Source organism: Silene latifolia, chromosome X (genome assembly GCF_048544455.1).
Source record: "Silene latifolia isolate original U9 population chromosome X, ASM4854445v1, whole genome shotgun sequence".
NCBI classification, from domain to species: domain Eukaryota; kingdom Viridiplantae; phylum Streptophyta; class Magnoliopsida; order Caryophyllales; family Caryophyllaceae; genus Silene; species Silene latifolia.
In genome coordinates, this window is record NC_133537.1 from 216,111,742 (window position 1) to 216,120,040 (window position 8,299).

General features: G+C 36.4%; 1 non-coding gene across 1 annotated transcript; it reads left to right on the plus strand.

Annotated features, from left to right (window-relative positions):
- Nucleotides 1-2,901: 2,901 nt before the first annotated feature.
- LOC141625182 (small nucleolar RNA R71) lies at nt 2,902-3,008 on the plus strand. Its single transcript, XR_012534976.1, has one exon. It is a non-coding gene; the product is annotated as a small nucleolar RNA R71 (small nucleolar RNA).
- The last annotated feature ends 5,291 nt before the right edge of the window (nt 3,009-8,299 follow it).

Sequence of the window (8,299 nt, forward strand, 5' to 3'; positions counted from 1 at the left end):
AGGTATCAGTGACATGAGATGGTTATAAGGGGGAGGAATAGCTAAGGATGTAGCACTAGTTGGGTTACGAGGACGTAACATTTATTTTAAGAGGAGTAGGATGCGATAAAGAGAGTTTGATGGTTATGCTTACGGTGGTATATTTGGAAGTTTTGAGTCTTGATGTAGAATAAAGGATAGACTTATGGTTGATATTATGAAAGGTAAAGGTTATGCTTGTAGTAGTATATATTTTATATGTATGGTTATGGAGTACGGTTGTAGGTAAGTATGGTTACGATAGTGTTGACAGTTTTGGGTGGTGACGTTTATGAGTGTGAGTAAACTTCGAAGACGAAGTTCATTTTAAGGGTGGTAGAATGTAACAACTCGCTTGGTAGATGGTGGTGATATTGGATTTGCTAGTGAGCGGTATGGAAGTAAGACAAAGTTGGCGGCACTTCTGTTGTTGGTATTCGATAGAATTTTGGAGTTAGGTGGGCTACTCTATGGTTGATGCTATGGAGTTAAGTGTGCTTTCTATGTAGGTATATGTGTGAATTTCGGGGACAAAGTTCGTTTTTAAGAAGGGAAGACTGTAATGCCACAGGTTTCTGACCATGGGTTACTCGGTCGAGTAGAGCTTACTCGGTCGAGTAGGGTGTCTGGTATCCTGGGTATGGGTTCTGATGCGTTGGAACTCGACCGAGCTTGTTGTTACTCGGTCGAGTAGGGCGTAGTCGGTCGGGTACATCGAGTAATCGGCCGAGTAACAGGTCTGACGAGTTTTTTTTCCGTGATGTTTTTTTTTTTTGATAAGGTAAGGAAACTAGGTTTATTTGATCAACCTATAACATCCTTGCGGATGTGAACAATAAACGAAATTCAAAGAATCTTCATTTATCACAAGAAACCAAAGAACAAAAGGGCACAAAGCAGGAAATTCTCTCCGAGAAAATACGACACTTAAAGACCCCAAAGAAAAAAAATAAACTTAGAAATAATCTAAGTTAGTACTAACACTGGGAACAAGGAGATCCAAAAGGAAGAGCCCCCAAGGATGCAAAAATTCAGCTTCGTTTGGCACAGTCATGTTCTAAAACCCCCCAAAAAACATTCATCACAAAGAAACATTTTCAATATGAAGGAATCAACCATTTGGCACAATCATGTTCTAAAGTTAACTCTTGAAATTTTGCTGTTAAATCCTTGATTTAAACCTTCTTTAACTAAGACGTATGACTGAAAAAAGCTCTTCTAGGCTAAAATGAAGAGCAAATTAAAGTCGAGTCTTTTAGGAAGGTGAAAATCAAGAACAAATTCTGAAAAAAGTTTTCATTTGAAAGGCTAGAAAAAAAGAGACTAGCAATCTACATAATCATGAGGAAGGAAGAACATGATTAGGAAGAAATAAGATTAAAGAAAAGTTAAAAAGAAGAGCTTGAGAAAGAAAACCATGAAAATTAATTTCAGATCTCTAATTCTTATTGGGGTTTTTTTAAGAGAGTTTTCTCTCTCTAAAAACTGGTTCTTTTTTATTATCCCGTGATGTTTATAATAACTGGAGAAGTATATAAATCGTTTCCTCAATCTTTTATCATTTTATATTATTTCTAAAAACACTTTTTACAGAAGAATGATGTTCTACTGCTTCTCCATTAAGTTAGGGTCCTTCATTCCTTGATTTTTTCACATCTAGTCTCGTGTCAGTCGTTGGTAAGCTTTATACCCTTGTTATTTTAGTATCTTGTTTAAGTTTTGGCAAACCTTAATTGGGTGATTTGGGGGTTTTGGGTAGAAATCGGATTATGATGTATAGTTGTTGTTTATTGCTGTCTCCACTGGCGGCGAGGATTGCATGTTGCGATGAGTAATCTGGCAGGGCTACACACTTTAGTGTGTAGTCAGTGATTGGAGACTATTGAAATTGGAGGAATGTGCGATGTATTGATTAGATGCTTGTTTTGTTGTGTTTCTTATTTTAGTTAATCAGTTGACTGACCCCGGTATTATTTTCAAAACTATGGTGATCCATTTGGCGGATGGTGAGCACTGAATCTAGCAGGTATGCTTATGGATAGCTCGCAGGTCTCGGCTGGGATGGAGTCTCTACATAGTTTTGATAGCTAGTCTTCCGCTGACACTTTATCACAGTTTGTTTTGGGATATTTGGTTATGATAACTTGTAGTACGTTTGGTTTGGTTTTATGTTTGTATGCTTTAAACAATATAAACTTTAAATGTTGTTTCTTTACGGTCACTTTTGATATACTGTACCTCGGGCAACCGAGATGGTAGCACTCCAACATGTTAGGGTGGTCCTTGGTAGGGCACCTTGGTGTATGGGGGTGTTACAATTTTATTGTTGTTGTTGAGGCACAAAAGTGTTTTGTGGTTGTTGGGACACAAAATTATTTTGTGGTAGAGGATTTAGCACATTTGTGCTCTTGTAGGACAAATTTGGGTGGTACTTTGTATTAGGATTGTAAGTATTTGAAAAAGTACCCGGTGGAAGTGAATTTTGTCTAAAACTTTGAAAAGCATTTACCTCCTTAATGGTTGCCCTACACAAGGCGGTGCAATGTCCCGCACCTCCGCAATCTTCACATACAAGTATTTGGCCGGTAGTGGACATAACATTGACTTGTTGAAGAGATGAAGCTGCACTTTTGGCCTCCAATTTTTGTTAAAGCAAGGTAATTTGAGTCTTCAAGACGAATGTACTTTTGGCCTCCTTTGTCTTCAATGGTGTACTTCGGGAATTGACATATTGTGAATCATGAATCGTCATGGATTCAATTGTAGCATGAGCAATATCGGTGTCAATTTGATCAAACCTCCCATTGGTAGCGGAATCGAAAACACGTTGAGACTCGGCACAACATCCATTTGTAGAATGTAATAGCGAGAAACCAAGGATCCAACCCATGATGTAGGCATCGTCTTTGAAATTACTTGTACCTTTCCCAAGCTTTATATAGGCTCTCTAGCCCTTGTTGACAAAACCCCGTGATTTGACTCCTCAAAGTTTTTCTTTTCTCCGGTGAAAAATATTTTTGATAAAAAGCAAGAGTCAAATTATCCCAATTGGTGATCTCCATGGCGGTTCTATCAAGGCTATTGATCCATAGCTTAGCCTTGTCCTTCAACGAGAAAGGGAAAAGTATCTCCCTTATTTGAGATTGTGTGACTCCCGTTTGCCTAATCATTGAGCAATAGTCACAAAAGTTTTGCACATGCAAATTGGGATCCTCTAAAGGACCTCCCCACAAATTGCCTTCTCCCCACAAGGCTAATGAAAGCCGGTTTAATCTCGAAATCGGTGGCTCCAATTTGGGTAGTTGTGATACCCTTAGGAAGCATAGCCGCGGTGGGCTTGGAATGATCGGAAAGTTTCACCATCTTCTTGATTGGTGAAGGTGGTGAAGATGATGAACTAGAAACTTCTTCTTCGTCACGTAGTGGATAATTGGCACGAAGGCGACCCAAACTACCAGGACTAGAATATTGGGCAAGCTCCTCGAAGTAATTGAGTCGGCTATGGAAAGTTCTCTCGGGCTCCGGATCAAAAGGAAGCAATTCTCCGATGCGAGAGGACTTGGGCATAAGACAACAACTTCGAGAAACTTGTGAGTAATGGTCTCAAGGAACAAGTGTTCCTTAAGACAAAAGAAAACAAGATAGAAATCAACAATTCAAAATGCAACAAAACCGTGCTCCCCGGAAATGGCGCCAAATTTTGATAGGCTATCGCACACCTAACAAAAACACCCTAGACTTGGCTAACAAATGAATGTAGTAAAGTAGGGGTCGAACACAAGGAGACGGGATTTGCGTAGTGAAATGCTATGAATAGAATTCTATCAAGGTCGGTTACGATTGTTTGTTTGGTTTGATTGGTAAACTTATAATAAAATGATGTAGAATTAATAATGATAAAAGAATATAGAGGAGTCGGGTTACACATGCAATTATGTAAATGCTCATGTTAAACTAGGAATTGATAATAACGTTAATTGTTTAGGTCTATTGACAACCACCTCTTGGCCTTATTGTCAACCATAGAACAGGTTCTAGCGAGCTCTCGCTATTACTAGATCGGTCTACTAAAACATGCTTAGTCTAATTCAATTTCGTGCCTCTCGACTTTTAAAAGTGAATTAACAAATTTAATCTAAGATAGTAATCAATTATCAAAGACTAGAAAATAAAACAAGCATGTGAAAACTATTAAACAAAATTATAGCATCCTAATTCAACAATTAGAAATATTATTTATGGATGGCTTCCCTAATCCCTAGACAAAATAATGAACTACTCACTCATATTAAAAACTAAACTAATAACATATGATATGATAAACATGATGATAATAGAATTATAACTAAATGAATATTTAAGAATTAGAATAATGCTAAATGATGATAAAAATATAAATATTAGAAACAATGCTTAATAGAATAACTAGGGAATGGTAGTAGTATGTAATTGGCAAAATAACTATGATGAAATATATATATGAAAATGCTATGAATAAACTATGATGACAATAACTTAATAATAAAATGTAATGGACTAATAACAATATGAAAAATGCCAATGACGATAATGAAAACAATATAACAATGAAAATGACGAGTGAATTAACGAAGTAATGCTAGGAATGAAATTATCGTAACAAAGGAAATAGAACTTGAATAATGAAGAACACAAACTAAAACCCAAATAACTTGAATGGAAAGCTTGAATTATAACTTGAAATGTTAAAGTAAATTGTTTATAACAATAAGGAAATGCTTCAAGGAAATGTAAACTATTCTGAAAACTAGAGTTATTGTGTGCTTAAGTGTATGAAAGTATCCCCTAATGACAGATTAGACATCCCTTATATAGGACTTAAGGGGGTGAAACGTAAACAACTTAAATGCAGGTGACCCCGATCTGGGACGCAGTAATCCGAATTATTGTCTTTAATTCTTGATTAATTGGTAAATGGAATTCAAGGCTCCGTCTTAATGCTCCTTAATTCTTTCGACTTATTGCACAATTAGGAATCCTGCGCTTGTAACTTCACTTGATTATTTAGACTTCATTTGGGCTTCATTTTTATTTCTTTACTTGTGCATCAACCCAAGTTAGTTTCTTCATGCTCGGGATTTCTATGCTCGAATTTTCCCAAAACGCCCCTCCATGGTCAAGTCTTGTTTCTTTTAGCCTCGTGAACTTTAGTGCTTTCTAATTTGATGGAAAAAGCTACCGAATGCTTCATTTCCTACAAAATGCAATGAATAAAAGCAAAGACACCTAGAACACGGAATTAGCTCACAAATACACTTATAAAAGCAGGGGCGGATTTACAGGGGGTGATGGGGGTGAACCCTCACCCCCATTAATTTTAAGAAAAAAAATGAAAGTAATTTACAGGGAGTGATTGGAGAAGATGAGTAGTGATTAGATTTGCCTGATTATGTTGATTTCCTTGTTTTGTTGTCCTATCTTAGGGCTTTGTCTAAAAAAAGAGTGTTTATATGGTCCAAATTTGTATTGGGCCTCTATTGGTTTGGTCTGAACTAATGAAAGTCCAAATGCCATGTATTTACAAAATGGACTATCAATGAAAAGAGTAATTTTTATAAAAATGGGCCATCTTACCATACGAGAGGCCGAGACCGTCTCATACTATAATTACCGATATACTAAAGCTTATCGGATTGAAGCCTTGAAGGTGTGAAAAGTAATAATTTTTAATTTTTTTATATTATGTTGAGTGATTGTGTACTTGTTTGTGTGTATTGTTTAGTAAAAAGTCACTCAAGTCACTATAATGGTTATAAACTCATACCAATGTTGAAACTAATGACATACTAGATAAGTAGATAGTTTTTAAGAAAACTCATCGTATTTTATTGCCCCCTCGACCTTAACGTAAATTGAATTGTGAGGTATTCAAGTAATGATTTTTTGTTGTTACTTTTATTGTATAAATTTTATTAAATAACACCTCCATTTTAGAAATCCTGGATTCGCCACTGTATAAAAGTGTAATAATCAAATAAAACCGAGCTAAAATAGGGAGTAAAATCATATATAAATTAGACAGATCGCAACCATAAGCCAATAGAAGCTTCATGTAACATGGATAATGAGAGGTCAAAAATATAATACATATGAGTGAAAACCGTAGCCATTTCCTTTGAAAACATTTTAACATACAATTTACGAGACGTGACTACTAATGTAACATGCATACCTATGGCTTGCATCTCACCCTAAGTACGAATGGGAACATTAATCCTGCCGATCATATCGATACAAGGTGACTTACATCTCACCCCCTAGTGCTCAATAAGACCAAAAGACTCTTACCATCCAAATAATCCAAGACATAAGTCTCACGGTATATGACATATGCAAAGATCAACTACGCAAGAGTTGTACCAAACTCCTGGGATAATAATACGGTCCTAGTCTAAACCTTGCTAGACTCTCCGAATAAATATTTCCCGATTCGACATGGGATAAACGTTTCGCATCCAAGACTCGATGCAACAGAACGAAAATCGAGTACCCCGAATTCGGCAGAACAGCACGAAAGGGCGGAAAGAGAATGAGCTTACCAAATCCGGCAGAATGGCAACAGAAGTTGCGTAAACAAAAGTCAAAATAGCATGCTAAGTACAATGACACTACCATATGAAAACAATATACGTTTAAAGGCCGTTCTTGGTAAACGTGCCACATTTGAGCCAAACAACCAAACCGTTAACAAGCATATAAGTGACTCACATAGGACTTACCCATGGTGCTATTATGCATACGTGGTACCAATCACTATAACTATGACATACTCGGGTCAAACATACAAAGACGTCAATTAACATGTGAATGGGTCAAATATGGTACACATGGGTAAAATATCAAAATACCGTCATTAAACATGTGAATGGAACATAAACAATGTGTTCTAGTGACAAACAAGTGTTAATGTACCATACATAAGCATTAGAACCAAGATTAAGAAGCATAGGAAACAAATCATACAAAACAACCTATAAAAACACTTAACTTAACCAAGTAGATAATCACTTGAAGAGAAAAACAACCTTAAAAGAAATGCTAACCACAACGAGTTGAAGCTCAAACTTTACAGCATTTAAGACATGTTTCACAATAACAATGCAAGAAACTTCATCATTAACAATATTAATCCAACAAATCTCATCATACATGACTCACATATTATTAACCAACATAAACAAGAAATTCTAAGAGAGAACACACATAAAGAACCAATCTTTTTCATGTGAAACACTAATCTAAACACAAAAATATTTCAAACATATGTAATATCGAGTAATCCATCACCGTTACCTTTTTTCGCACTTCAATAAACAAGATCCCGACCAAGTTCAACCTCGGAACACTATAACTTTCACATAGAAAGATGGAGGACGAAAAAAGGTAAAGATTGGCGCGAGAATGAAGCGATTTGGTGGAGGAATGAGGAACTTGTGTAAGTTTTAAGCTTTTGAAGGAGAAGAGGATTAAAGGTGCTAGGAGATGTGGAAATTTCAGAAAAATGTGGAGGTAGAAGTAGATGTACTAGGGTTTTATTCATACTAGTGAAACCTTAAAAGGGGTCAAAGTGGCCAAACTTGGCCCAACAACCATAAAAATGTTATTTTTATAAAACTAATGTTAAAATAAATAATTAAATAATAAATTAGGTAATTAAATAATAAATTCTGAAACGGAAATTCGCGAGTGTTATAGTGTAGGTAGACCTAACAAACCCGACCGGAATAATCCGACTCGATACCCGAGTTTGACTCGAACCCGAATAGACCCGAAGCCGATCCGAATGTTTATTGGTTCACTCTAATTATCAACATAACTTGATTATAACTGCCCCGAAAATGACACGGTCCAAATTTACCCGGCCCAAAGAACTGGTTTGCTATGTATAAGTATAGGTGGCAATCGGGTCGGTTACGTGTCTTGGTTAAAGCAAGTCGGGTCATATCGGATTCGGGTTGTGTCGGGCCAGTGACGGGTTTGGGTCGGTTACAACTCACATTGGGTTAACTTCGGGTCGGTCATCAGCGGGTGGTAAGTCGGGTCGGTCATCAGCATATATTTTATCATCTGCATTTAGTTTTTGATGGGTAATTTTATATTCAAACAATGTGTAGGTGTATTAATTGTAGATTTAAGTGAAAATAATTTAAAAAAATTTCAATTTAATCTTATTTACACCATTATTAAACTAGTTCACAATCGGGTCATTCATCGGGTTGAATCTAAATCGGGTCACGGGGTT